Source organism: Lissotriton vulgaris, unplaced genomic scaffold (genome assembly GCF_964263255.1).
Source record: "Lissotriton vulgaris unplaced genomic scaffold, aLisVul1.2 SCAFFOLD_235, whole genome shotgun sequence".
Taxonomy (NCBI): domain Eukaryota; kingdom Metazoa; phylum Chordata; class Amphibia; order Caudata; family Salamandridae; genus Lissotriton; species Lissotriton vulgaris.
This window is the reverse complement of record NW_028253230.1, coordinates 1,405,542-1,411,541: the sequence shown is the minus strand read 5'-3', so window position 1 is coordinate 1,411,541 and position 6,000 is coordinate 1,405,542.

Here is a 6,000-nt window from a genome sequence, read left to right as displayed (position 1 = left end):
AACAGAGTCCAGATGCTGCAAGAGAACTGATAAAAATAAGTAAACAAGGCAATGAGCAAGAACTCTACCTTGCCATGCGGAGGTTCCCTCCTACTCTATGGTGGCGGACGGACTCAGGTCCGTCCGCCATCATAATCGGCCCCCATGTCTTCATCCGAGTGTGCAAGCATATAATCTGTATAGGGTCCCCATACATCCCTTGGGCGAGACCTAACCGGTAGACTTTCTGCATAGCAAACCAGCTGATCACGACAGTATGCCATATCTAGTAACCATTGTTTGAGTTTGGGCCCAGGCCTGCCATCCCAGCACATGGCCACCCTGCGCTTAGCCAACTGTAAAGAGAGCACCACTAGTTTACGAACACCAGCGGGACTTTGGAGACAATGCCTAACAGACATATCCGCATCTCACATGCAATCTGTACACCAGTCATACTCGTCAAGGCCGTCGTCACTTCATCCCAGAATGTAAGAATTCTCGGTCATCCCCACGCCAGGTGCATAAAGTTAGTTTCATCTGCACCACAGCGCTTACAACAGTGGGAAGCTCTCAGACCATAATTATGTAACTGTGCCGGGGTATAATACATCTGATGCAGGAACTTATATGCCCACATGCATCAAACTCCCGTTTTGCGATTCCAAATTTGCGATTTTTACCGAATCGCAAATATGGAATCGCAAAACGGGATGCATTATTGAAAGTGGATAATATTTGCGATTCGGTAAAAATCGCAATTTTTACCGAATCGCAAATATTATGCGAATTCCAATTTGCGATTTCGCAATTCCCATTGATTCCTATGGGCCAAAAGGCCCATAGGAATCAATGGTAATTGCGAATTCGCAAATTGGAATTCGCAAAATGTTGATGCATTCCATGGGTGCAGGGGGGGTCCAAAGGACCCCCCCTGCACCCCTGAAATGTATTTTAAAATGGATGTTTCACACACACATGTCCTAAGGACATGTGTGTCTGTAACATGAAAGTGTTTAAAATGCTAATTTGAGCATTTTAAAATTTTTTCGCAAATTACCACGAGGTTCAACCTCGTGGTAATTTGCACTTGCAATCTTCAAGATCGCAATTTTTTAAAGAATGATGCATTGCATTTAAGGAATCGCAAAATTGCGATTCCTTAAATGCAATCGCATTTTAGAAAATCGCAAAATTAGCGATTTTCAACAAAAAGCAATGATGCATCCCAAAAAGCATTTTTGGAATCGCAAACGGCCGATTTTAAGGAATCGCACCGTTTGCGACTCCAAAAATGCTGGTAAACTTAGACAGCAGACTGATTGTAATTTGTCTTATGTAATTTACAGTATTAAATGTCCTTGTGGTAAACTACACATAGGGAAAACAGAACGTAAAGTCAAAATACGCACAGCGGAACATAAAAGCAGAATTCGAAACAAAACTATGACATCAAGGGGGTCATTAGGATGGCGGGCGGAAACAGTCCGCCCGCCACCCTAACGGAGATCGGGACCGCCCGCCTAAAGGGCGGGGGTCCCGACATTGGCATTAGGATGCGCCCGCCACTGTGGCGGGCGCATTCCTCAAAGTAACATTGTGGCGGGCGGTGCTCACTGCACCGCCCGCCACAATGTCAAAAACAAATGCACGCATTTGCATACTCGAAGCGGCAGGCACCGCGCGGTGCCTGCCGCTGCGATTATGCAAATGCAGGGGGGTACCACACGTACCCCCCGTGTGCCACCCCCCTTTGCCCGTCACTCTGGGGGCCCACAGGGGCCCCCCAGAGTGAACACCGCATGCCTTTCCGTGGCGGCATTGCCGCCACGGAAAGGCATTGAGAAATGCCTATTCTAATATGGCGGGCGGTGTCTGATGGACACCGCCACCATGTTATCCCTTTTCCGCCCCGGCCGCCATGCGACCGGGGCGGAAAACAGGCGGGCGGTCTTTCCGACCGCTGCGGTCCCCTCCGCCATCGTAATATGGCGGGGGGGAATGCAGGGAAGGATGGCGGGCGGATTGCCTCCGCCAGGGTGGCGGTGGCCACCGCTACCCTGGCGGAGGCAATCCGCCCGCCATCCTAATGACCCCCCAAGTTTGGTCACCCATTGGATAGAAACAAAACATACTATTCCTCAACTAAGGTTCCAGGTGCTAGAACAGATACAAACTTTGCCTGACTGAGACAATGGAAAATGGTTGTCTCAAAGAGAAATATGGTGGATCGACTTCCTTGAAATCATGATACCGAAAGGTCTCAATGATAAATTAGATATGATATGATATGATATGTTTTTTTTAATCAAGCATCCTTCACAACATAAGTATCTTTATTTAGTGATTAAGCAAAGTGAAAAATATTACTATTTTTGCATCATCCATTAGAATTCATCATCATAGTTAGCAAGTGAAGCAAACAGAAGCAGTGTATAATATTATTATGAGTTTCATTTTGAGGAATAAAAAATGAGTGGATATATTGGTACTATCAGATAGTTATTACTGATGCATGGCAATGTTGTTTTTTGATAGAAAGGGAGATACTGCAACAAGTAACATAAACGTTCTCCTTTTTTAATTTTGTATTTCCTATATAACTTTTGTTACAATTTTTTTGTTTTATTTCACTTTATCTTTCTTATTTGGGTCAGAGTTTCATTACGAGAATGGATAGTAATGACACCGAAAGGAGTTGTCTGACACAGTTTTTTCCTGAATCTACTTAAGATGGCCGCTGGGGTTTTTAGTATGAGTCCGCTGTTTATGTTGACTACTGCACATTTATACGTCCGTCGTTGGTAGCTAGGTTAATCTGGCGGCGTTCAAACGCGAGGAGTTTCGAAACGCGAGAAACTGAATTTTGAGGTGCGAGAGTTCAGTGGATTGGCGGCATGGAATAGAAGGAGCAGTTCTGGTTTACGCAGTTTCCTTAGTGTCTTTTTTGTGCTGTTGTAGCCGAGTGAGAGTAAAACGATCGTCATCGGAGGAAAGCCTCAATAAGCAGTCTTTTAACGCGATGAGTAATCACAACGTGGGAGCTCTGAGTCTGAGGTACGATGGTTCAATGAAGGGGTTGTACGCAGCAGAGAACGTTACTTTATTCGACGCAGCTTTCTTGAGTGTGTTTTTGTTATTACAGGAGCTAGCTGGTCTGGTCGCCCCACCGTCTTTTCATTGAAGGAGCTTTACATACGGGGGAAATACCACAGAATCCAGGTACTTACAAAAATTCCATTCTAGGCTCTTTTTGTATGCCACGGTATGCATGAGATATATGCATATGTTTCGTAGATGACGCCGTTTGGTCAGAGCTTTTTTTAAAAATTTAGAGGGCAGAATAAGGAGTGGCAATGAGGATATTGTGTTCCAACATCGTGTAGATCGAAGTAAAATCAGTGTTTGGCTTCTGGCCTTAATGGAAGGAAATAGTGGTGTTTGACTTAAACTACATCATTTCAGATCACTGGGTTCCACGGATTTGAACTTGCCGAAGCGGTCTTGATTAAATGTTATTGGTCAGCAACATCAACTGACATACGTCATTGTAAGCTTTTGCTCAGTTTAATTTTCTTCACTTGTTCTTCTTTTTTCACCCTTTTCCTTTTTTATAAATGCAATTCACATTCTGCACAAAGTCCAGAGGGGTAATGGAGTAAGTCACTACGTTTTTATTCATTGATAGTGATTTGTTCTGCAATGTTTATGTGCTGAATGTTGGTTAACATAGATGTTTTCGCATGTTTATTTTTCACAGTGCCCCTGATGAAGGGATCATTCCCGAAATGCATTGGGATTGGAAGAGATTTTAACCTCATTTTTTGTATAAATCATTCTTTTTAGTTTAGACAGGAAATCATATGTCTAGCTTAGGGCATTGAAACATAGCAGATGATTGTTTATTTATAATATGTGTAAATAGAGTTTATAAAAGATGAATGATTTAGTAAGTACATTGAATGAAAATTAAATAAGAAAGTAGCAAACACAAGTATTTGATGAGTTAATTTAGACCGAAGGAGTTCTGCCACAAGCTGTGCGGGAAGGGTCGGGTGATGCTGGTCACCAGAGTGTGTTGGTTCATTGCAAATATTTAAAAGCATGAATTAAAATCACAGTTTTTTCCCTTAAATCTTTAAAATAGTTCTTAAAAGAAACTCGATTATCAAACACAATTTCAATTGGCCCACCTCTGGCCATCCATGAATTAAACTTCTGTTTTGCTGGACCAATTTTCATAATTTTAGTTTTTTAACATTCAATTCAAGGCCATTCTTTAATATATAATCATCAAAAGCATTTATCAGTTTTTGTAGGCCAATTGGGGTTTGGCTCAAAATAATAATATCATCTGCATATTAAAGATAACTAATTTTCATCTTACCCACTCTTTGAAAATGGGCGTTAACAGAGTCCAGATGCTGCAAGAGAACTGATAAAAATAAGTAAATAAGGCATTGAGCAAGAACTCTACCTTGCCATGCGGAGGTTCCCTCCTACTCTATGGTGGCGGACGGACTCAGGTCCGTCCGCCATCATAATCGGCCCCCATGTCTTCATCCGAGTGTGCAAGCATATAATCTGTATAGGGTCCCCATACATCCCTTGGGCGAGACCTAACCGGTAGACTTTCTGCATAGCAAACCAGCTGATCACGACAGTATGCCATATCTAGTAACCATTGTTTGAGTTTGGGCCCAGGCCTGCCATCCCAGCACATGGCCACCCTGCGCTTAGCCAACTGTAAAGAGAGCACCACTAGTTTACGAACACCAGCGGGACTTTGGAGACAATGCCTAACAGACATATCCGCATCTCACATGCAATCTGTACACCAGTCATACTCGTCAAGGCCGTCGTCACTTCATCCCAGAATGTAAGAATTCTCGGTCATCCCCACGCCAGGTGCATAAAGTTAGTTTCATCTGCACCACAGCGCTTACAACAGTGGGAAGCTCTCAGACCATAATTATGTAACCGTGCCGGGGTATAATACATCTGATGCAGGAACTTATATGCCCACATGCATCAAACTCCCGTTTTGCGATTCCAAATTTGCGATTTGTACCGAATCGCAAATATGGAATCGCAAAACGGGATGCATTATTGAAAGTGGATAATATTTGCGATTCGTTAAAAATCGTAATTTTTACCGAATCGCAAATATTATGCGAATTCCAATTTGCGATTTCGCAATTCCTATTGATTCCTATGGGCCAAAAGGCCCATAGGAATCAATGGTAATTGCGAATTCGCAAATTGGAATTCGCAAAATGTTGATGCATTCCATGGGTGCAGGGGGGGTCCAAAGGACCCCCCCCCTGCACCCCTGAAATGTATTTTAAAATTGATGTTTCACACACACATGTCCTAAGGACATGTGTGTCTGTAACATGAAAGTGTTTAAAATGCTACTTTGAGCATTTTAAACATTTTTCGCAAATTACCACGAGGTTCAACCTCGTGGTAATTTGCACTTGAAATCTTCAAGATCGCAATTTTTCAAAGAATGATGCATTGCATTTAAGGAATCGCAAAATTGCGATTCCTTGAATGCAATCGCATTTTAGAAAATCGCAAAATTAGCGATTTTCAACAAAAAGCAATGATGCATCCCAAAAAGCATTTTTGGAATCGCAAACGGCCGATTTTAAGGAATCGCACCGTTTGCGACTCCAAAAATGCTTGATGCATGTGGGCAATAATGAATAAGTTTAAAATTACCATTAACTGCAAAGCTCCCAGTCATGCAACAGACTTCCTCCCACGCCTCATCCGTCAGTGGTTGCGGCAAGCACCTGTCTCACTTGGCCCTGGAATTGTTCAGTGGGGCACCCTCCTCCATTTGAGAAACATGTTGTAGGCGAGGTACTAATTTTGTTGTGGTGGTTGCTGTATAAACGAGCTGCAGCGCCCCCAGCGTAGCCGGTTCATAAGGAAAACTCGGATAGAGGCTGCGCACCGCTGCCCACAGTCTAGCATATATAAATGTTGGCATAGTCTCATTAGTTTCAGCTC